This window comes from Lolium perenne, chromosome 5 (assembly GCF_019359855.2).
Source record: "Lolium perenne isolate Kyuss_39 chromosome 5, Kyuss_2.0, whole genome shotgun sequence".
Taxonomy (NCBI): Eukaryota; Viridiplantae; Streptophyta; class Magnoliopsida; order Poales; family Poaceae; genus Lolium; species Lolium perenne.
In genome coordinates, this window is record NC_067248.2 from 126540482 (window position 1) to 126566088 (window position 25607).

At 45.9% G+C, this 25607-nt stretch overlaps 2 long non-coding RNA genes across 2 annotated transcripts; one reads left to right on the forward strand and one right to left on the reverse strand.

Moving 5' to 3' along the window:
* Window positions 1-16182: 16182 nt before the first annotated feature.
* On the reverse strand, window positions 16183-19835 carry LOC127299853 (uncharacterized). The gene is made up of 2 exons (XR_011744956.1): window positions 16895-19835; window positions 16183-16801 (listed from the first exon to the last, which is right to left on the reverse strand). It is a non-coding gene; the product is annotated as an uncharacterized lncRNA (long non-coding RNA).
* A 2809-nt stretch (window positions 19836-22644) lies between these two features.
* On the forward strand, window positions 22645-23413 carry LOC139831287 (uncharacterized). Its single transcript, XR_011745988.1, has 2 exons — window positions 22645-23061; window positions 23196-23413. It is a non-coding gene; the product is annotated as an uncharacterized lncRNA (long non-coding RNA).
* Window positions 23414-25607: the final 2194 nt, after the last annotated feature.

Genomic DNA, 25607 nt, shown 5'->3' on the forward strand with positions numbered 1-25607 from the left:
AACACACATCATAGGGGTTATGCCGAGGTTGCCTCCGTTGTTTGAGAAATGATGTGAATTTAGGTGAATTGTATGGCCAAGCCCTGTGCAGTTCCCGGGTTGACAGTTGGTCTTCACCAGGAGGCCAAGCTCATGGGGAGAGGTGCCTATACTAGGGTTTGTAAGTGAAAGGTTATGGTTGATGATCCGCGTACTGAGTTACGATGATTCGGGGTTATCCCGATGGATGAAATCAAATGCTGTGGCACAAGTGTGCAACCTCTGCAGAGTGTAAACCTATTCGAATAGCCGTGTCCACGGTTACGGACGGTTGGAAAGGCCATACAGTTTCCGGTGTCAGATTCTTGAAAATGTTGGTGAAGTGAATGGTGAATGGTGACTTGTTTTTGAATCACAACTTGAGTTGTGGGAATGACACTAATGTTTCCACTTGAGTTAGTTAGCACTTGAATAAGTCTTTTCTCAAATACTTGTGAACTAAAATTGGCTTTATGCAAATTAAACTAGAGCTTAGCACCCCTTTACTAGAATTGTTAGCACTTACACTAGTATTAGTTTGCGAGTACTTAAAGTACTCACGGCTGTGTCCCTGGCTATTCAAATGGCTAGAGTATGAAGATGAACAGAACTACCAAGGAGATGACCAGCAGGACGCCTACGACAACTAGGAGTCTTCCGACGTCAAGCGTTGGCCTATGGACTAGAGAGTCCATTCTATTTACGCTTCCGCTATGAACTTGTGTTTGTTCGTTGATCAATAGATCAACCATTTGTGTAATATGGATCATGTGATTCAATTTGTAAGACAATATGGGTTGTAATGAATGATGACTATGATATTCAACTATTATGCCTCGCAACAACAATATTCCTGGGATTGCGATGAATGACATAATAGGCATCTGTACTTAAAAATCCGGGTGTTGACAGTGTCAATCAAGGTTTTATGAAATGTATGACGATTGTGCATATGGTATGAAGGTGCATTTGTGGTATGTGGTAAGTTGGGGTCATCAAAAATTGAGAAGGCTATGGGGGCCATCTCATGGACAATGAAATAAGCATTTTTGCATACCAAGCGTAGTAAAGAGAAATTTGGCGAAATCTTGGATGCAAGGATCATGGAATAGTGCAAACATTTGGGGCAAAGCATGCGAAAGCTAATGACATCATTGTCGACAACACATGTGAAAGCGCAAGTGGTCCTCATATTGCAATCAAGAGGAAACACTTCATCATTTTGCATGTCCACTAGTGGGATCATGGTCTCAACAATACCTTTAGTGTTACCTTGGTGGTTCAACTCATTTGATGTAGGTATTGTGGTAGTGGTATGCTCCACATGGTCGATCTTCTCATCATCATAGAAGCATGGTGTGGTGTGAACTTCTTGCTCCATGTACATGTTCTTCTCCATTGTCGGCGTGTCGACATCCATGAAACCTAGTGCAACATAAGAAGACACCATACAGGGAGAGGTTAATGTGTTAGAAAATGTTATGTCCTCCATGGACCTATCAACTACTTCTCGCAACTCTCTCGGTGGCTCACTCATGTTCTACAAATGGAAGCACTCAATCTCGCATATGAGGTGGAAGTCACTCAACTCACTATCTCTCTCACTCAAGTGGGCTAAGTGGCGCTCATGCTCACATGGGATTGGTACCAACTCATCATGCACGCATCTAGGAGTAGGCTCGACTTTCTATCTCCATGCGCCTTCTTGGTTGAAGGGAAATTCCTATGCTCAACCATCTCAACTCCATCGCCTCCCAAGTCGTCTCAAGCGGTGGCGCTATAGTGTCATTGAGAGCCAGGCTCGGATCAACTTCACCCTTGAGTTGGCCTTGTTGGTCTTCATCTTGAAGTGTGGGCGCCATAGACTTCTTGGTGGCTTGGTCTTGTTACTCGTCGAAGTGGAGCATCTCGGCGCTTGGCGTTATGCATTGCCATGCCATGTGACCCTTGGCCTTGCACATATCACATAGGAGATTGGGACATTCCCGTGGAAGGTGGCCTTGTTGTTTGCACTTGTAGCATCGGAGTCCATAGACATATGACGAGGTAGGGGCCATTGTGGTGGTGGCACAAGAGGTGGAAGTCACCTTATGAGGAAGGTGGGCTTGATGTGCACTTGCCATCCTTGGAGTGGTAGACACCCTATAATGGTGTTTGTCGCCATCATGTTGAGGCTCTCGTCTTCGCGCATCATCACCATGGCTTGATGGGTGTCGTCAAAGATCCTTGGAGGATGTTGGTCGATGGCGATCATGAGGTGACTTGTGGCGGCGAAGATCATGTGGGGACTTATGTCGATGGGATCCATGAGGTGATGGTGGTCGACAACGATCATGAGATGGTGTGTGTCGATGACGATCCTCGGCATGCCTATATGATGGCTCATGTGACTTGTCATATTGCTTGTGGCGCCTTGTGGAGCTTGGAGAAGTGTTTCGATGACGATCCTGTTGGGGACGCTCTTGATGATCCATATGATGAACTCAATGTAGATGATCATGTGCATAAGCACTCTCATGGTGGCGCCATCTTGGAGGTCCTCTATCTTCATATGTAGCTCCATTGGCCAAGCGGGTGTACTTGGGAGCACCGGTGTTGTGCATGGTGGAGTCAAGGTGAGGCTCCACCTTGGTGTCGACGCCGTACTCGTGGTGTTGCTCCACCATGTCGTCCATGCTTTGTGAGCAATTGTCGATGTAGAGTTCCTCGATGTCGGTCGTGTCGATGATGCTTGCGGAGTCATAGTCGTTGTCGAGCTCCTCGATGTCGGTCATGTCGGTGATGCTTGCGGAGCAATAGTCGGTGTGGAGCTTCATATGTTCCTCCACATCCGCGGTGCTTGCGGAGGTATCCTCCTCGAAGTCCTCCGTGTAGTCCTCCGTAGCTTCTTCTTCGCTATCCATGTTAGCACGACAAGATCTATGTGGTGGATGTTAGTGGAAGAAAACTACCTCGCAACCCTTACCGTGGTGTGATAGTATCGGGGCGATCAACCCAACCGAGAGTGAAACCAATTGTATCGGGTACACACACAAAGGCACATGCAAAAGCTAGCAAATATGGTGGTACGTGAGTATGGTGGAAAGCCAAAAGACGAAATCCGAAATCAAGTTTGTTGTTAAGAGTGGGTAAAATCCAAATATCAAATATCATAGTGATGATCACTAGAAACACGGAAAAGATGTGGAACTCACACACGAGATGAATGGGGTTAGTGCGACCAAGGAATGAGCGGAAAAGTGCAAAACCCCTTAGCAAGGGTGCTCGGTGTCACACTAACACAAGGAGAGGCAAAGCTTTGGTTGCAAACGGAGAGACACCAAGATTTACACGCGGTCTCTCTTCTCTTTTCTCTCTTTTGCTTAAAAGCTTTTCCTCTTTTGTATTTGGTGGCACTAGACACTCTTTTGTATTTGGTGGCACTTGCACTCTTTTGCTATTTTTGCTCTTTTTGCGGCTTTTTCTCGCACTATGTTAGCGTTAGCCTCGCTTTTGCTATTTTGCCACACGAGTTTTTCTTATAAGATTGACTCCACACTACACACACACCTCACAACGGGGCCACGTGCAATGTCTCGCAACACTTGATAAGCAATGCTCAGGAGGTTAGATCGCAAAAGGAAAAGGGATTTGCAAGTTATACCTAGATGGGGCGTAGGCGGTGATGACCACGCAACTTGCAATATGGTGGTGGGATCAAAAGTACGTTTGCAAGTTCGGGGTGCTGAGAGTGTCGTAGCTTGCTTCGGAGCTGCGGGTTAGTGTTACACAGAAGGCACTCAAACCAGAACAAGCAAACACAGGTTAGGTGAAGAATTCGGGTCAAAGTAGCTTGGCGTCGATGGCGGTGGTATGCCGGCGGTGGTATCGATGAGCTTGTGGTGGCGGTGGTGGTGGCGGGGCAGCGGTGGTGTTTACCGATGGCGGTATCGGTGAGCTCACGGTGGCGGCGGTGGCGGTGGGGCAGCGGTGGTGTTTTCAGTGGTATTCCGATGGCAGTATCGGTGAGCTCGCGGCGGCAGCGGTGGTGGTGGGGCAACGGTGGTGTTTACCGGTGGTGGGAAGGGGTTGCAGTGATGGCCGGCAATTTACGGGGGTAGTGATGATGGTCGGTGATACGCGTACAGCACGCGTCCGTTGGGAACCCCAAGAGGAAGGTGTGATGCGTACAGCGGCAAGTTTTCCCTCAGTAAGAAACCAAGGTTTATCGAACCAGTTGGAGCCAAGAAGCACGTTGAAGGTTGATGGCGGCGAGATGTAGTGCGGCGCAACACCAGGGATTCCGGCGCCAACGTGGAACCTGCACAACACAACCAAAGTACTTTGCCCCAACGAAATAGTGAGGTTGTCAATCTCACCGGCTTGCTGTAACAAAGGATTAGATGTATAGTGTGGATGATGATTGTTTGCAGAAAACAGTAGAACGAGTATTGCAGTAGATTGTATTCGATTAAAAGAATGGACCGGGGTCCACAGTTCACTAGTGGTGTCTCTCCCATAAGATAAATAGCATGTTGGGTGAACAAATTACAGTTGGGCAATTGACAAATAGAGAGGGCATGACCATGCACATACATGATATGATGAGTATTGTGAGATTTAATTGGGCATTACGACAAAGTACATAGACCGCTATCCAGCATGCATCTATGCCAAAAAAGTCCACCTTCAGGTTATCATCCGAACCCCTTCCAGTATTAAGTTGCAAACAACAGACAATTGCATTAAGTATGGTGCGTAATGTAATCAATAACTACATCCTCGGACATAGCATCAATGTTTTATCCCTAGTGGCAACAGCACATCCATAACCTTAGGGGTTTCTGTCACTCCCAGCATTCACGGAGACATGAACCCACTATCGAGCATAAATACTCCCTCTTGGAGTTACAAGCATCAACTTGGCCAAAGCATCTACTAGTAACGGAGAGCATGCAAGATCATAAACAACACATAGATTGATAATCAACATAACATAGTATTATCTATCCATCAGATCCCAACAAACACAACATATAGTATTACAGATAGATGATCTTGATCATGTTAGGCAGCTCACAAGACCCGACAATGAAGCATAATGAGGAGAAGACAACCATCTAGCTACTACTATGGACCCATAGTCCAGGGGTGAACTACTCACTCATCACTCCGGAGGCGACCATGGCGGTGTAGAGTCCTCCGGGAGATGAATCCCCTCTCCGGCAGGGTGGCGGAGGCGATCTCCTGAATCCCCCGAGATGGGATTGGCGGCGGCGGCGTCTCTGGAAGGTTTTCCGTATCGTGGCTCTCGGTACGGGGGGTTTCGCGACGAAGGCTATATGTAGGCGGAAGGGCAGAGTCGGGAGAGTCACGAGGGGCCCACATGCTAGGCCGGCGCGGCCAGGGCCTGGGCCGCGCCGCCCTAGTGTGGCGCCGCCTCGTGGCCCCACTTCGTCTTCTCTTTGGTCTTCTGGAAGCTTCGTGGCAAAATAGGCCCCTGGGCGTTGATTTCGTCCAATTCCGAGAATATTTCCTTACTAGGATTTCTGAAACCAAAAACAGAAAACAAGAATCGGCTCTTCGGCATCTCGTTAATAGGTTAGTGCCGGAAAATGCATAAATATGACATAAAGTATGCATAAAACATGTAGATATCATCAATAATGTGGCATGGAACATAAGAAATTATCGATACGTCGGAGACGTATCAGCATCCCCAAGCTTAGTTTCTGCTCGTCCCGAGGAGGTAAACGATAACAAAGATAATTTCTGGAGTGACATGCCATCATAACCTTGATCATACTATTGTAAGCATATGTAATGAATGCAGCGATCCAAACAATGTAAATGCAATGAGTAAACAACTGAATCATAAAGCAAAGACTTTTCATGAATAGTACTTTCAAGACAAGCATCAATAAGTCTTGCATAAGAGTTAACTCACAAAGCAATAATTCATAGTAGAGGTATTGAAGCAACACAAAGGAAGATGAAGTTTCAGCGGTTGCTTTCAACTTGTAAAATGTATATCTCATGGATATTGTCAACATAAAGTAATATAACAAGTGCAATATGCAAGTATGTAGGAATCAATGCACAGTTCACACAAGTGTTTGCTTCTTGAGGTGGAGAGAGATAGGTGAACTGACTCAACAATAAAAGTAAAAGAAAGGTCCTTCAAAGAGGAAAGCATCGATTGCTATATTTGTGCTAGAGCTTTGGTTTTGAAAACAAGAAACAATTTTGTCAACGATAGTAATAAAGCATATGTGTTAGTAAATAATATCTTACAAGTTGCAAGCCTCATGCATAGTATACTAATAGTGCCCGCACCTTGTCCTAATTAGCTTGGATTACCGGGATTATCATCGCAATGCACATGTTTCAACCAAGTGTCACAAAGGGGTACCTCTATGCCGCCTGTACAAAGGTCTAAGGAGAAAGCTCGCATTGGATTTCTCGCTATTGATTATTCTCAACTTAGACATCCATACCGGGACAACATAGACAACAGATAATGGAATCCTCTTTTATGCATAAGCATGTAGCAACAATTAATTTTCTCATATGAGATTGAGGATATTTGTCCAAAACTGAAACTTCCACCATGATTCATGGCTTTAGTTAGCGGCCCAATGTTCTTCTCTAACAATATGCATGCTCTAACCATTAAATAAGTGGTAAATCGCCCTTACTTCAGACAAGACGGACATGCATAGCAACTCACATGATATTCAACAAAGAGTAGTTGATGGCGTCCCCAGGAACATGGTTATCGCACAACAAGCAACTTAATAAGAGATAAAGTGCATAAGTACATATTCAATACCACAATAGTTTTTAGGCTATTTGTCCCATGAGCTATATATTGCAAAGGTAGAGGATAGAAATTTTAAAGGTAGCACTCAAGAAATTTACTTTGGAATGGCGGAGAAATACCATGTAGTAGGTAGGTATGGTGGACACAAATGGCATAGTGGTTGGCTCAAGGATTTTGGATGCATGAGAAGTATTCCCTCTCGATACAAGGTTTTAGGCTAGCAAGGTTATTTGAAACAAACACAAGGATGAAGCGGTGCAGCAAAACTCACATAAAAGACATATTGTAAACATTATAAGACTCTACACCGTCTTCCTTGTTGTTCAAACTCAATACTAGAAATTATCTAGACTTTAGAGAGACCAATTATGCAAACCAAATTTTAGCAAGCTCTATGTATTTCTTCATTAATAGGTGCAAAGTATATGATGCAAGAGCTTAAACATGAGCACAACAATTGCCAAGTATCACATTATCCAAGACATTATAGCGATTACTACATGTATCATTTTCCAATTCCAACCATATAACAATTTAACGAAGAAGAAACTTTCGCCATGAATATTATGAGTAAAGCCTAAGGACATACTTGTCCATATGCAACAGCGGAGCGTGTCTCCCTCCCACACAATGAATGCTAGGATCCATTTTATCCAAACAAAACAAAAACAAACAGACGCTCCAAGCAAAGTACATAAGATGTGATGGAATAAAAATATAGTTTCATTAGAGGAACCTGATAATGTTGTCGATGAAGAAGGGGATGCCTTGGGCATCCCCAAGCTTAGATGCTTGAGTCTTCTTGATATATGCAGGGGTGAACCACCGGGGCATCCCCAAGCTTAGAGCTTTCACTCTCCTTGATCATATTGTATCATCTCCCTCTCTTGATCCTTGAAAACTTCCTCCACACCAAACTCAAAACAACTCATTAGAGGGTTAGTGCACAATTAAAATTCACATGTTCAGAGGTGACATAATCATTCTTAACACTTCTGGACATTGCACAAAGCTACTGAAATTCAATGGAATCGAAAAATACATCAAGCATAGCAAAACAGGCAATGTGAAATAAAAGGCAGAATCTGTCAAAACAGAACAGTTCGTAAAGACGATTTTTATTGAGGCACCAGACTTGCTCAAATAAAAATGCTCAAATTTAATGAAAGTTGCGTACATATCTGAGGATCACTCACGTAAATTGGCATAATTTTCTGAGTTACCTACAGAGAATTAGGCCCAGATTCGTGACAGCAAAAAAATCTGTTTCTGCGCAGTAATCCAAATCTAGTATGAACCTTACTATCAACGATTTTACTTGGCACAACAATGCACAAAACTAAGATAAGGAGAGGTTGCTACAGTAGTAACAACTTCCAAGACTCAAATATAAAATAAAAGTACTGTAGTAAAAACATGGGTTGTCTCTCATAAGCGCTTTTCTTTAACGCCTTTCAGCTAGGCGCAGAAAGTGTGTATCAAGTATTATCAAGAGACGAAGTGTCAACATCATAATTTGTTCTAATAATAGAATCAAAAGGTAACTTCATTCTCTTTCTAGGGAAGTGTTCCATACCTTTCTTGAGAGGAAATTGATATTTAATATTACCTTCCTTCATGTCAATAATAGCACCAACAGTTCGAAGAAAAGGTCTTCCCAATATAATTGGACAAGATGCATTGCATTCAATATCCAAGACAACAAAATCAACGGGGACAAGGTTATTGTTAACGGTAATGCGAACATTATCAACTCTCCCCAAAGGTTTCTTTGTAGAATTATCAGCAGGATTAACATCCAAATAACAATTTTTCAATGGTGGCAAGTCAAGCATATTATAGATTTTCTTAGGCATAACGGAAATACTTGCACCAAGATCACATAAAGCATTACAATCAAAGTCATTGACCTTCATCTTAATGATAGGCTCCCAACCATCCTCTAGCTTCCTAGGAATAGAAGCTTCGCGTTCTAGTTTCTCTTCTCTAGCTTTTATGAGAGCATTTGTAATATGTTTCGTGAAAGCCAAATTTATAGCACTAGCATTAGGACTCTTAGCAAGTTTTTGTAAGAACTTTATAACTTCAGAGATATGACAATCATCAAAATCCAAACCATTATGATCTAAAGCAATTGGATCATCATCCCCAATGTTGGAAAAAATTTCAGCAGTTTTATCACAGGCAGTTTCAGCAGTTTTAGCAGTTTCAGGTAGTTTTTCGCGCTTTGCATTAGAAGTGGAAACATTGCTAACACCAATTCTTTTACCATTATTAGTAGTATGTGCATCAACATGTGTAGCATTAGCATTACTAGTGGTGGTAATAGTCCAAACTTTAGCTATATTATCTTCTTTCTCATTTTCTTCTTTTTCCCACCTAGCACGCAATTCGGCCATCAATCTTATATTCTCATTAATTCTAACTTGGATGGCATTTGCTGTAGTAACAATCTTATTATTATTATTCTCATTAGGCATAACTTTCGATTTCAAAAGATCAACATCAGCAGCAAGACTATCGACTTTAGAAGCAAGTATATCAATTTTCCCAAGCTTTTCTTCAACATATTTGTTAAAAGCAGTTTGTGTACTAATAAATTCTTTAAGCATAGCTTCAAGTCCAGGGGATGTATTCCTATTATTTTTGTAAGAATTCCCATAAGAATTACCATAGCTGTTGCCATTATTATAAGGATATGGCCTATAGTTGTTACTAGACTTGTTCCGGTAAGCATTGTTGTTGAAATTATTATTTTTAATGTAGTTTACATCAACATGTTCTTCTTGAGCAACCAATGAAGCTAACGGAACATTATTAGGATCAACATTTGTCCTACCATTCACAAGCATAGACATGATAGCATCAATCTTATCACTCAAGGAAGAGGTTTCTTCGACAGAATTTACCTTCTTACCTTGTGGAGCTCTTTCCGTGTGCCATTCAGAATAATTAATCATCATGTTATCAAGAAGCTTTGTTGCTTCGCCAAGAGTGATGGACATAAAGGTACCTCCAGCAGCTGAATCCAATAGGTTCCGCGAAGAAAAATTCAGTCCTGCATAAAATGTTTGGATGATCATCCAAGTAGTCAGTCCATGGGTTGGGCAATTTTTAACCAAAGATTTCATTCTTTCCCATGCTTGTGCAACATGCTCAGTATCCAATTGTTTAAAATTCATTATGCTACTCCTCAAAGATATAATTTTAGCAGGGGGATAATATCTACCAATAAAAGCATCCTTGCATTTAGTCCATGAATCAATACTATTCTTAGGCAGAGATAGCAACCAATCTTTAGCTCTTCCTCTTAATGAGAAAGGAAACAATTTTAATTTTATAATGTCACCATCTACATCTTTATACTTTTGCATTTCACATAATTCAACAAAATTATTGAGATGGGCAGCAGCATCATCAGAACTAACACCAGAAAATTGCTCTCTCATAACAAGATTCAGTAGAGCAGGTTTAATTTCAAAGAATTCTGCTGTAGTAGCAGGTGGAGCAATAGGTGTGCATAAGAAATCATTATTATTTGTGGTTGTGAAGTCACACAACTTAGTATTTTCAGGGGTACCCATTTTAGCAGTAGTAAATAAAGCAAACTAGATAAAGTAAATGCAAGTAACTAATTTTTTTGTGTTTTTGATATAGAGTGCAAACAAGACAGTAAAATAAAGTAAAGCTAGCAACTATTTTTTTTGTGTTTTGATATGGTGCAGCAAACAAAGTAGTAAATAAAATAAAGCAAGACAAAAATAAAGTAAAGAGATTGGGATGTGGAGACTCCCCTTGCAGCGTGTCTTGATCTCCCCGGCAACGGCGCCAGAAAATCTGATTGATACGCGTACAACACGCGTCCGTTGGGAACCCCAAGAGGAAGGTGTGATGCGTACAACGGCAAGTTTTCCCTCAGTAAGAAACCAAGGTTTATCGAACCAGTAGGAGCCAAGAAGCACGTTGAAGGCTGATGGCGGCGAGATGTAGTGCGGCGCAACACCAGGGATTCCGGCGCCAACGTGGAACCTGCACAACACAACCAAAGTACTTTGCCCCAACGAAACAGTGAGGTTGTCAATCTCACCGGCTTGCTGTAACAAAGGATTAGATGTATAGTGTGGATGATGATTGTTTGCAGAAAACAGTAGAACGAGTATTGCAGTAGATTGTATTCGATTAAAAGAATGGACCGGGGTCCACAGTTCACTAGTGGTGTCTCTCCCATAAGATAAATAGCATGTTGGGTGAACAAATTACAGTTGGGCAATTGACAAATAGAGAGGGCATGACCATGCACATACATGATATGATGAGTATTGTGAGATTTAATTGGGCATTACGCAAAGTACATAGACCGCTATCCAGCATGCATCTATGCCTAAAAAGTCCACCTTCAGGTTATCATCCGAACCCCTTCCAGTATTAAGTTGCAAACAACAGACAATTGCATTAAGTATGATGCGTAATGTAATCAATAACTACATCCTCGGACATAGCCTCAATGTTTTATCCCTAGTGGCAACAGCACATCCATAACCTTAGGGGTTTCTGTCACTCCCCCAGATTCACGGAGACATGAACCCACTATCGAGCATAAATACTCCCTCTTGGAGTTACAAGCATCAACTTGGCCAAAGCATCTACTACTAACGGAGAGCATGCAAGATCATAAACAACACATAGATTGATAATCAACATAACATAGTATTCTCTATCCATCAGATCCCAACAAACACAACATATAGTATTACAGATAGATGATCTTGATCATGTTAGGCAGCTCACAAGACCCGACAATGAAGCATAATGAGGAGAAGACAACCATCTAGCTACTGCTATGGACCCATAGTCCAGGGGTGAACTACTCACTCATCACTCCGGAGGCGACCATGGCGGTGTAGAGTCCTCCGGGAGATGAATCCCCTCTCTGGCAGGGTGCCGGAGGAGATCTCCTGAATCCACCGAGATGGGATTGGCGGCGGCGGCGTCTCTGGAAGGTTTTCCGTATCGTGGCTCTCGGTACTGGGGGTTTCGCGACGAAGGCTATATGTAGGCGGAAGGGCAGAGTCGGGAGAGTCACGAGGGGCCCACACGCTAGGCCGGCGCGGCCAGGGCCTGGGCCGCGCCGCCCTAGTGTGGCGCCGCCTCGTGGCCCCACTTCGTCTTCTCTTCGGTCTTCTGGAAGCTTCGTGGCAAAATAGGCCCATGGGCGTTGATTTCGTCCAATTCCGAGAATATTTCCTTACTAGGATTTCTGAAACCAAAAACAGCTAGAAAACAGCAACTGGCTCTTCGGCATCTCGTTAATAGGTTAGTGCCGGAAAATGCATAAATATGACATAAAGTATGCATAAAACATGTAGATATCATCAATAATGTGGCATGGAACATAAGAAATTATCGATACGTCGGAGACGTATCAGTCGGTGGTGGGAGGGTGGTAGCTACGGGTGGAGGTACCGACGGTTTGGGGGCGGGACCGGCGGTGGTGTTGGTGGTCGGAGCTGGAGGGTGGAGGTACCGGTGGTGGGGTGGGCGGTACTGGTGGGTGGAGGCTCCACTCGTGAGGTACCGGAGAAATAATCAAAACATACTGTAAGCCTCGCCCGCGAGCGGTACCTCGGGGCGGCACCTAGGGTAGAGGCTCCACCCGTGCGTGGCTGGAGGCTCCACCCGTGGTACCGCTCGTGAGATTCCTGGAGCACGCACGAGCTGTTCTTCCCTTTCTCTCTCCTATTCTTCCCCAATATCAAACCAAATCGACCCAAATCGAAGGGAAACGATGAAATTTGTGGATAAAAAGTGGGGAAGTAGTAGATGAATACTAGTAACACCGAATCAATGGACCAAAACCACTCAAAACGCAACAAAATTGCAGATCCGTCAAAAGGCAAATTAGGGCTATTTTTGGGGAATTCTTTGGGAATTTTCTTAGAGATGAAATTGGGTGGGTGGGGGTCAAATTCGCGGTAACCCTGAGCTGCTGATACCATATGATGAGGTCTAAGACCTAGGATGTGGCCCGATCTTGCGAATTGAACCAAAATCAAAGAGGGGAAAAGAGGGAGAGATGAAGAACGCGATGAACACGAAGAACAACACACGCACACCAACCCGATACAAACGAATTTCACTCCCGTGGCTCGATGGACCACGTCGATAGAATCAACCCGGAAGAGACACGAGGTAGAATTCCGGTATGAGAGATTGGTATGTGAGTTGAATCAAGCTGTGAGAGAGAGTGCCTTGATACAAAGAACAAGAGTTCTAGGGAGACAATGCTAAAATCTATTCAAATCCAAATCTTGTCTAACCCTACAAATGAGGAGTAAGGGAGATACATATAGCCAGATTCAAGTCAAGGGTAGTTTGGGGAAGAGCTAAATAAGTTACAGCCGCTCGATTACGATCAACGGTTCAGATCTGAGCTACTTCGCGCGCGGGCGGTACCTCGGGCGGGTACCTCCGGTGGAGGTAGCGGAAAATGCATAAAACGAACCAAAGTATCCAGGGAGCTCGGACGCGCGAGCGGTACCTCGGCCGGCGGCTCCACCCGAGGTACCGGGGAGTGGTTCGCAGCATTACTGGGAGGCCGGTACCCTGGGCGGTACCTCGGGTGGAGCCTCCACCCGGAGGTACCGGTCTCCCCTGCATCCCGCGCAGCCAAGAAAGGGGCCTGGAGGCTCCGCCCCCCCCCCCCCCCCCCTTGGGTGGAGGCTCCAGCCTCCCCTTGGGTGGAGGCTCTAGCCCCCCTTCTCTCTTTCTCTCTTTCTCTCTTCTTCTCCTCTTCTCTTCATTCCTTCTTCTTTCTTCTTCTCTTCTTTCCTTGTTCTTCTCTCTTCCTTGCACCATGGGAGTTCCTCCTCTATTGGTCCTTCTCGATGTTTGCACCTAATGACACAACGAAAATAGTCATGAGGTAGCATACCATTCAAGTGGGTGTTGAGATCGACCATAGAGAGGATAGAGTTCACCTTGACATATATAGTGGGGGTTCGTGTTGTCGGTCCACTTGGGGGACTCCTTGGCCATGGTGTAGTGTCGTCGTTAGGCGGGGCTAAATCAATCTTGTTAATAGGTTAGCTCCAGAAAATGTATAAAAATGCCACGAAGTGTAAACAAAACATATAGAAATTGGTGTAAAACAAGCATGGAGCATCAAACATTATAGATACATTTGCAACGTATCTGCATCCGCAAGCTTAACTCCTGCTCACCATCGAGTAGGTAAGTGATAACAAAAATATTTTTTGGGGTGGCATGCAACAAACACAATCTTGAAAGTTATGGTAAAAGCATTATAAGCTGGGATCAAAGCTGTAAACATATGCATGGTAGATCTATACCTAATAATAAAGAAAATAAGGTTTCTTATTGGTCCGTCTATTTTTGCCCCTGTTTTCGATTGAAATTACAAAATCTGCCACCGCCAAGTTAACAGAAAACGTTTCGTTAAGTCGAGTTGAGCAAACCGTGTCCTATCCGAACAGAATCTGCCGCGTGCCCTACTCGAACGGAGTCGGCATCACGGGTATAAAGGCTCCGTGTATCGAATCCCCTCGCTGCACCGACAACACAGAGCACGGGCAGAGGGCGCGGGGTGCGGCACCGCAGTACAGGCAGCCGGGGCAAGGCTGGCGTTGCCGGAATCCAGGCATACTGAGGGCGCCCTCAAAATCATGGACTCCGGCATCGCGGAGAGCAGGACAGAGAGCCCCCATGGCGCCTCCAGGCAGCTGGGGCACGGCCGGCGGCTCCGGAATTCGGAGCTCTCCGATTCGTCGACGCCGGCATCGCGGCGAGCAGGACAGAGCGCCCCCCGTGGCGCCTCGCCGCCTCATATCGGGGACGTGCGTCGCGGCGAGGAGCAGGACGCGGCTGGTAGCACCCAACTTTGCTGCGGACCGACGCATCTGGCGTAATTGCCCAGCGCCGGTGGCTGCTAGCACCCTGCTCCTGAGTCCTGCCCCTGGCGTGGCCTCCGCTGCCGAAAGATTAACTTAGCTAATTAGATTTCCTGTTTCGAACACGGAACTGCTGTCGGCGGCCTCGCGTCGTTCACCGGTGGAGTCCTGAGCGGCTCAGCCTTCTGGGTCGAGGTGGAGACTATTTCTTCAGTGCTTTGATCAGCGCTACAGCCTACAGGGCTGCTCCATCGCCACTTCACGCTAGGACAACTCTGCGATTTTTTTTAACAAGAACTCTAGCGATTTTAGGGAATAGTTATCTCATCAAGAATACATCCAATCCATGGTTGTCTTTATCTGAGGATTACCGCTTAGCACAGAAAAAGTGAGTTGATTATTTCTTTTGGGGGAGGTGAGCTCATTAATTCGTTCCTTATTTATAAGATACCAAACGTTGGTGGTGTACGGTACTATTTGGCCTAAGGTTCAAAAGTTTGGTGCTATATATATCACTAGATGAATAGGCGGGCTTCGCCCCGCCGCATGAATTTCGTTTTTGCACAACGTGGATAGCGTCGTAGAATCAAAGGTATTTTTAGCTACGACATCCCAGCGTGTTACGCGTTTAGGATTTTAAATGTTGTTCCAATAGCACGTGCAGCTCTGCCCCCCACCACCACCACCGTTGATTTCATCGAAGGGCTTCAAACCACCAACAAAGTGTTGAGGATTTCACCAGCGATGATGTTGAAGCTCATTATCATCATCACAAACCAAAACTACCGGAAACCAAATCATAACCTGTATACATCACAAACTTTGTAATCAGAAGCTTGCGTTGTTTTTTTGGGTAAACCAAAAGCTAACGTATCTTTTTTTTGTAACCAGAAGCTGCGTTTTTTTTAGCGGCTCTAGACTAAGCCTACTACAAATAGACTAACTTCAGGATCCAATCAGGACTAACTTCTATGGCAACCCCACCCACATATATATACATGATGTTATCCTCCACTCCCAGTCCAAAACATCGGCTAGATCCTACCCTCCCATCCAATGGCAGAGCAACATAAGAATATCAAACATCAACCGTCCTTAAAATTAACCACTAAGTTGTTGTGGTACGTGCAGCTAAATGGAAAATTAATTTGTGTGTTGAAAATTTTCTAGTAGTAAATAAATCTAGCGTTGTAGTGAGAACATTAAAAATAAATATTTCGTAGATATTATTATCACATTTTCTGAAACTTAACACAACGCTTGTAACCATCCAGACCAAAGAGAATATACCTTTCACAGGTTAAATCATGTCAACCATTGTCTGTCCTCAAATTGTCAAACCAGGAAACATCGTAAAAATTGAGTCATGCAGGAAGTAACATCAAGGAGATTTTAAACATAAGTAGTAAGAAGGTATACATAGAACATAGTCTCACAAGAAACAATAGCGGCACAGAGATAAACACAAATGAATTAAAGACCTCGTCATGAAAAAAAAATTGAATCAAAATTTCAATGGTATACATATAAATTAACTGCACATGAAAGAGTAACGAACAGATCCACATGGCTAAATCCTATGTACATATTCCAAACATTTTTTTCAAATCAACTAAATGCAGTGGGCAAAAACAAAACACGGAGAAAAAGCTTCACAACATCATACGTACATCCAGTCCACAATGTTCAGGACTGAACCTGCAATGCATATTGCCAATCGTTATGTTCCCTCAAACCAAATAAATAAGAGAGGAGCAAGCATAAATTACGAACAATGCCACATAAAGGAGTGTAAAGTGGAATTAAAACATATCTTGAAAAACATGAACAAAAAAAGAAATTAAGTAAGTCTCTCCAGAAACGCCATGACATGCCTTCTATTAATATATTTGTCACTATCTGTAAGAAAACAGATCACTCATGTGTTGCGCAACAAACTGCATATATAACAGTGGTGTGAGATATAACTTTTGGAGGCTGGCTTTTGAAATTAATTATACTACCTCCAAAATGACAGTAGACATATGTTTATGAATTTACCAGAAGGTAGCTCAACACCATAAGCACTTCTTGTCTGCAAAGAAAAGAACACAACTCGGAGCCTGGTAAGATGATAAAAAATAATGCCTGATTAAAGAACTGAAATAAAGGCTAAATTAGGACATACAGATTTCAATCACCTGTAAGGCCAATAAAATATCCGCCTCTAAAAAACCTGAAAATTTTCATTTTTCTTCACATGTACTATTTCTAAATATATATAACAATTGCATGTACCCCCGCAAACAAAAGAATGTCATAAGGTGTAAAGGTTGAAGTATAAATTAATACAGAAAATAACCAATAAAGTAATTAATTGTTAAAATATTTGGTCAGAAATCTTGGCCGTAGAAAAAGTCAACAGCTCAGGTGTCCATGCTATACAAATCCAATCCTAATAAGATGCAGTTCAAGATGTATCTATATGGAATAAACCCTAGACATGAGTGGTAATATAGAACATGGATTAACATAAATCATGTGGCGTGCGATTACAAATTACATGAAGATAGAGTCTATAGTGCAGTGTCATGGTTCAAGATGGAAGTTAGAAGTAGAAACACCTATGTCTTTTTTTCTCAATGGAAATCAAATATATTCTTGACGTCCCTATGTTTTCTCGTCAGGCTTACTGTCTTGGGGCATTCTGTTTGATATGCTAACTGAGATGGTGGCAAGTATATTTTGTAAAAGAAGAAGAAACGTCAACTCAAATCTACTAAAATAGGAACTTTTGTGGTCTCGGCAAGGAACATATGGCGTCGCATACTGAAAGGGATAGAACATTAAGATGCTAAGAATCTTCAGTTTCTCGTGTATTTTTCTATATTCACTGTAAAGATGAAAATAGGAAACAAAAAATGAAATGGTAAGATCATAAGCAGGCAAGGTGACAATTTTTAAATAATAGAAATCTGGCAGTCTAAGATACTTAGGTTAGTCCTCCTATTCTTTGTCCTTGGACTTCCAGCTTGTTTTCTTTTTATAATTCTGGTATGATCTTAGCAGGTTCATGTCCATAAATGTTCTCCTACCATAGGGTATAGAATTTGATCATACGCTCTTAGGTAAGTAGCTAGTTTCATGTCCATCAATGTTCTCCTACTATAGGGTATAGAATTTGATCATATGCTCTCAGGTAAGTAGCTGTTCCGGTGAGATAGATTCGTGAATAAGCCATGGAGAAAATTGAACAGGCCAAATATCATCTATATTGATGTTTTCTATTTGATCTGAAAGAAAAAAAGAAGAGGAATACCTTCAGACTTCTCTAGGTAAATAGTTGTTCCGCGGTCAGCTACACAACATGAGTCAACTTATTCAGTAAGGCTATTTGAAACAACATATTAAAGGCATTAGTAACATGAGGCAACAACTTAATAGCCCAGCTTGTAACACCCAACAGTTCTCATGTTAATGAACATGTGTGTGCATCAATGCAGATGAGAGCTGAATGGAGGATGTCCATCCTGCCTGATATTTGGCATAAATGTTTTCCTGCTGGACAGTCTTTTCGGTGAGGCTAAGCGACGCGGACAACTCGTTGTTGACAAAAAGCGGCAAAAAACCGAGATGTAGTGGATTTGCCTCCCTTCTTGCCTACGCCAAGCTGGGAGAAAATTCTTGTACGGTCACCACTTGACCAGAAGATTCACCATGCCGAAGTTCGGCATGCGGTCACTACCACTCGACCATGAGATTAAATCAACAGCCTGTGCGGTAGCTCCACCTAATCGCCGATATCTTCCTTTCCACCGCTCCATCTCCAACACCACGACAATAGCCGAAAGAAGGGGAAACAGGGAGCACAACTTCCTGAAGTTCAGAACCAGGCACTCAACCACATGCATCTATGTTGTGGCCAATGGGAACGGAAACACCACAGCGTCGACCAGCGGAGCGGATACCTCCCAGGATAGCGCTCGCCTTAGGCCAAGTCCAAGCACCGAGCTCCACCAACATGACAGACATGGCCTTGAAATAGTTTTAAATGGTAACATCAATACATGACTATAGCAACATATTGCTCGGCAAGCAAATTGCTGATGATGCTTTACTCTACAGTACTGACACAAAAAAGATCGCAATACATATGAACATCCCAATATATCAAAGTATGTTTGGCAATACAAACAAAGCTAAATTTTCATCATATATAACACACTTGTTGATAATTGGCTTGTAAAAGGAGTTTATCGCTGTTGTTTTCCTCTTCATATTTGAGGCACCGCAAAATTTGAAGAAAAAACACATCAAATTAATATTTTTAGCTATTGGTTTATACTATGTAAATGTGATAATTAACCAATACTGGCAAGCTGTAAATGGGCAATAGATTAAAAAAATTGAAGCTAGTAGCTAAAAGAACTTGTGCAGGTTTGACAATTTATAAAAATACTTACGGTACAGACAACATGACTTTTTTTTTTTGCGAGGATGGCACGACGTGGCATATGGCAGGAAGGAGCGATGTATCAGCTAGCGTTGCGGCCATATTCTGATTAGGCCCCATTGCCCCTTTAGATGGCTAGCGGCAGCATCGGGCATGTGCCTTAGCAGCGAGACGTACCGATGAAGAGTCGGATTGATATCATTTGGAACAGGGAAAGAACTCCAGATGAAGGAGCACATGGCCGTGAACTACACCGAATTCCGGCGATCATGACTCCTCCCACAGCCTCCACCTTGTACTGTATGGATAATAACAGAATAGGAAGAAGAAGATCCCACAACACAAATCAGAATTATTTTGAGAAAGAAGCCTACCTGAGCGGAAACAACTTCTACATCTCCGGTCCTCTTTCCCCCTCACCGCTGGCCACCTTGGCCACCGGCAATAGTGAAGAGGACGGTCGGGATCTCGAACGGGAGGGGCAGAAAAAACGGTTAGGGTTTTGCGCAGTTGTGTGTGCGGATGCGGGCAGGCTTCACGGTGCAGGGAAACGGAGGAGGAGACCTGGGTGTTGCCTCGTCGGAAAGCAGCGGCAGCGGATGTGGCCGGCGACAGCCGAAATTGAGGCGGCGGCGAGCGCACCTCCAGGTGGTCTCGTATGCGTGTTGACTGTTGACAGCTGAGTGGATTGAGAGAAACCCCGCCGCCCAGCCGCCATCTAGAAGAAATCGGAGGAGCGCAACGAAGGAGATGAGAGCATCTCCAGTCGCGTCCCCCAAAGCGTCCCCCAAAGGGATTTCGGGCGCGCCGGACAAAAAAAGCGTTCCAGCCGCGTCCCCCAAAGCCCTTTTTTGTCCGGCGCGCCCCTATACGGTGTCCGGCGCCCCGAGCCCGTCCCCGTCCCACAGGGGACGCTCCGGGGACGCCGGACACAACGAAAAGCGAGGCCAACCGACGCGGGGCCGACCCGTCAGCGGCACAGGGAAAATTTGTCTCACACTCCCGCCAAATCCCGCCGCTCCCGCCAAATCGCGCCTATACCGCCGCGCACAGGCCTCCCAAAACATATCCCGCCGCCGATTCATTTCTCCTATCCCGCCGATTTCTTTCTCCCTCCCGCCGTCCACCCGCCGCCGCTACCCTCTCCCCATTCCATGGCGCCGCCGACAGCCCCCAAAAAGATGGCGAAGAAAGCGGCCAAGAAGCCGCCGGGCAATGCGACGATAGGGGCGAAAGCGCCGTTCGCGAAGCCGCGGAAGGCGCCGGCTGCGAAGAAGAAGCCTGAAGGAATGACCGAAGATCAATGGCAGCAAGATTGCCTGCGCCGGAAGCTATCGACGGCGGAGCGGAAAGGACGGAGGGCGGTGGAGCTGGAGAAGAAGGCTCAGGCGGCGCGCCAGCACCAGCACGTAATGGCCGGGTGTATCGCCGCCACCAACGCGAGCCCATGGAGTACGTCCATGCCGGTGTACGTTCCCGGAGTGATCTCTCCGTCGCAAGCCGCCTTCTACAACGACGGCCCCTCCGCCACTCCCGGGTGCGTGACGCCTAACTTGTCGCCGCACTACCAGGATGCGCTGCCGCACGGCGGCTTCAACCCCAACAACCTCTACTCCCCGGCGTACGAGCAGCGCGAGCCAGGACCCGGTCCGGACGGCGACCCTTTCACCGGCCGCAGGGGTCCGCTCGAATACGACGGCGCCGGTGCTGAGGAGGACGACGGGGTTGAGGAGGAGGACGACGAGGAAGAGGAGGGGGTGGAGGACGACGAGGAGGACGACGATGAGGACGAAGAGGGCGGCGACGAAGAGGACGACGAGGGTGCCGGTGACGATGATCTCGTGGAGGTAGACGCGGACGGCGTGAGGACGAAGAAGAAGAAGAAGAAGGCGTCGGGCACACGAGGCCCGAAGTGGACGCCTCTGGAAGATCTTTGTCTGTGCGAGTCGTGGGCGACGGTGAGCCATGACTCCATCATCGGCGCCAACCAAAAAGGCGGGAAGTATTGGGCGAGGATCAAGGCCGAGTTCGATGAGCGCAAGCTCATCAACAGCGACTACCAGAAAGTGACAATGAAGAGGAGCCAAAAGGCAATGTCGACGCGATGGGCCATCATCCAGGCGTCGGTGAACTCCTTCCATGGGTACCATCACGACTTAGAGACCAGAGGCGACAATGCGCCGACGTCGCCCAACTGGTACGACTGTTTCTTCCATAATCCGTAGCGCCCACATTGTGTTCGATGAAATGACTCTGCTTCCTTTGGTTAGTTTGATCGGGCCATGGATTTGTACGCCAAGAACTCGGAAGGTCACAAGTCTTTCGTGCTCATGCATTGCTATGGCAAGCTCAAAATGAATGAGAAATGGCGGCTGACGCGCTTGTCGCTGTCCAAGGGGAAGGACGCCATTGATCTGGACGCGCCGCTGGCAACTTCGACAGAAGGCCCCATCGGGCAACAAGGCTGCCAAGGCCGCCTTGGCCGACGCTGCGTCGTCTGAGAAGACGCAGGCGTCGATCACGAAATGCCTCGCCGACGTCTCCTCGACCTTTATCTCCCGCGACAAGAAGGCCGACCAAAGGTGGGCCGAGCTGCTCAAGAGGCAAGAGGAGAAGCTGGAGCTCAAGAAACGCAGGGACGACATGTCCCTGCTGAGAACGTCGACAGAGGGAATGTCTCCCCGGACGCGAGCGGCGCACAACTTCTTCAAAGGCCAGATCCTCGACGAGATCGAAGCCAAAATGGCGGCGGCGGACGCGGCGGCCCTGGCAGCGGCATCGGCATCGGCGGCAGCGGCAGCGCAGCAAGATCAGGCTGACGCGTCTTCTACTGCTACACCTGCGTCGGCCTCCGCGTCGGCGACGGAGCAGACGCACCATGCACAGGAACAGGCAGATCGCGACGAGGTCGTCGTGCTCGACGGGCCTGCGTCGACTCAGGACACGACGCCGTCGACCAACCCCTTCTTCTTATTTGCATGCACCACCGGTCTGTAATATGATCGCGCGCCCAGTACTTTGATCGATCGCCGCTACTCTGATCGCGACGAATCGGCGGGAACGATCTCTTTTGAATGCATCTATTTGAATTTCTGATTGGGGGCGGCGTTTGGGGGACGCGGCTGGGGAGCGACGTCCCCCAAACGCGGCACGAACAAAACACGTCCCCCAAACGCTCGATCCGGCGCGGTTTGGGGGACGCGACTGGAGATGCTCTGAAGTCGCCCCAATCGATGAACCCATAGACGACGGGGAAGAAAGGATACGCTATACGCTGGCCCACCGTGCATTACGCTTGCACCGTCCAATCCCTGGGAGTGCTCAATCTCAACAGCAGCCCATGGAGCCCACATTCAGAGACACAAAGCGCAGAGATGACACGTATAGGGGCTGAGAGTGCACCGATTCTAACAGCATTACTTCTTGTATCTAATTTGTTTTCTACTATCACTGGTGGAAAAACAGGCTTCGGGTGAGCCCCATAAGTCGCGATGCTGCAGGATCCGCGACAAATGGTACCTTTAGTCGCGGTTCGGGAGGAGAACCGCGACCAAAGGCCTGGGCCCAGGGCGCTCGGTGGCCAGCCGGTGCACGTGGGGGGTCTTTAGTCGCGGTTGGCCAGGCCAACCGCGACTAAAGGTGCCCGAAGGCCTTTAGTCGCGGTTGGCCAGGCCAACCGGGACTAAAGCCCCTCCCCTATATATACCCATCCAGCAGCCAACACTTAGCCATTTGGTGCCATTCTCTTCACAAGCTTCACAAGTGGGTGTTAGGTTTGATTTTGGTTCCTCTTATGCACATAAGGTGTTTGATGAAATGCCCCAAGAGCATGAAACAAACATGATATGAAGTGTTGGAGCCACACTTGAGCTTTCTCATTTATTTTTTCCTCCTCGATCGCGGTTAGCAACTTGAACCTTTGATGTGTCGTTGATAAAATGTGCATTAGTTCATTGTTTAATTTATATTGTTTGTAGCTAGTTAGTTTAACAAATGCATGATGGTTAATTATATATTTTATATTATAATAATGCAGATGAATCGACAATGGATGTACGGTAACCGACTCTCCGGCGAGTTCAGTGCGGGTTTGAAAGATTTCCTCGTAGTGGCTAATGCGAACAAGCAGGAGGGTTTTGTTATCTGTCCATGTGTTAAATGTAAGAATCAGAAGGGTTACTCTTCCTCAAGAGATGTTCACATGCACCTGCTTCGGCACGGATTCATGCCAAGCTATAATTGTTGGACCAAGCATGGAGAAAGAGGGGTTATAATGGAAGAAGATGAAGAAGGGGATGATTTCATCGATGAAAGCTATCTTGCTCATTTCGGTGATACTTTCATGGAGGATGCTGAAGGTGAAGGGGACGATGAAGGGGAAGGTGAAGAAGAGGCACGTGATGATCCCGTTGATGATCTTGGTCGGACCATTGCTGATGCACGGAGACGCTGCGAAACTGAAAAAGAGAGGGAGAATTTGGATCGCATGTTAGAGGATCACAGGAAGGCGCTGTACTCCCGGATGCGATGATGGTCCGAAAAAGCTGGGCTGCACACCGGATTTGCTGAGATGGAAGGCACAGTGCAGGTGTAGCTGACTCGGCATTTGAAAACTTGCTGAAAATGTTGAAGAATATGTTTCCAAAGAATAACGAGTTGCCCGCCACTACGTACGAAGCAAAGAAGGTTGTCTGCCCTCTAGGTTTAGAGGTTCCGAAGATACATGCATGCATCAACGATCGCATCCTCTACCGCGGTGAATACGAGAATTTGAATGAATGCCCAGTATGCACCGCATTGCGTTATAAGATCGAGGCGATGACCCCGGTGACGATGTTGAGGGCCGTAAACCCAGGAAGAGGGTTCCCGCCAAGGTGATGTGGTATGCTCCTATAATACCACGGTTGAAACGTCTGTTCAGGAACAAAGAGCATGCCAAGTTGTTGCGATGGCACAAAGAGGACCGTAAGTCGGACGGGGAGTTGAGACACCCCGCAGATGGAACGCAATGGAGAAAGATCGACAGAGAGTTCAAAGATTTTGTACCGACGCAAGGAACATAAGATTTGGTCTAAGTACGGATGGCATGAATCCTTTTGGCGAGCAGAGCTCCAGCCATAGTACCTGCCCGTGACTCTATGCATCTACAACCTTCCTCCTTGGTTGTGCATGAAGCGGAAGTTCATTATGATGCCAGTGCTCATCCAAGGTCCGAAGCAACCCGGCAACGACATCGATGTGTACCTAAGGCCATTAGTTGATGAACTTTTACAGCTGTGGGGCAGACCTGGTGTCCGTGTGTGGGATGAGCACAAAGAAGAGGAATTTGACCTACGAGCGTTGCTTTTCGTAACCATCAACGATTGGCCTGCTCTTAGTAACCTTTCGGGACTGTCAAATAAGGGATACAATGCATGCACGCACCGCTTACATGAGACCGAAAGTGTACATTTGCCAAATTGTAAGAAGAACGTGTACCTTGGGCATCGTCGATTTCTTCCGAAAGGTCATCCAAGAAGAAAGAAAGGCAAGCATTACAACGGCAAGGCGAGATCACCGGCCGAAGCCTGCGGAACACACCGGTGCCGAGGTATTTGATATGGTCAAGGGTTTGAAAGTCATCTTTGGAAAGGGTCTGGCGGACAATCAGTTCCGAAGGGAGCTGACGGCACGTAGCCATGTGGAAGAAGAAATCTATATTCGGGAGCTAGAATATTGGAAAGTCCTAGAAGTCCGCTCCGCAATCGACGTGATGCACGTTACGAAGAATATTTGCGTGAACATCCTAAGCTTCTTGGGCGTGTATGGGAAGTCAAATGATACAAAGGAAGCACGGCAGACCAGCAAAGTTTGAAAGACCCCGATGACCGGCATCCGGAACGGTTTCAAGGTCGTGCCAGCCTACGCTACGACCAAAGAAGAGAAGGTCATCTTTTTTGAATGCCTGAGCAAGATGAAGGTCCCGTCAGGATTCTCGTCCAATATAAAGGGAATAATAAACATGGCGGAGAAAAAGTTCCAAAACCTGAAGTCTCACGACCGCCACGTGATTATGACGCAATTGCTTCCGATTGCTTTGAGGGGCTCTCGCCGGAAAATGTTCGATCGCCCATTGTGAAGCTATGTGCATTCCTCAATGCAATCTCTCGAAGGTAATCAATCCAGAAGTTCTACCACAGCTTACGTAACGATGTGATCCAATGTCTTGTCGCTTTCGAGTTGGTGTTCCCGCCATCCTTCTTCAATATTATGACGCACCTCCTGGTTCACCTAGTCGATGAGATTTCCATTCTCGGTCCCGTATTTCTACACAATATGTTCCCCTTCGAGAGGTTCATGGGAGTATTAAAGAAATATGTTCGTAACCGTGCTAGGCCGTAAGGAAGCATCGCCAAGGGCTATGGAAATGAGGAGGTAATTGAGTTTTGTGTTGACTTTGTTCCCGACC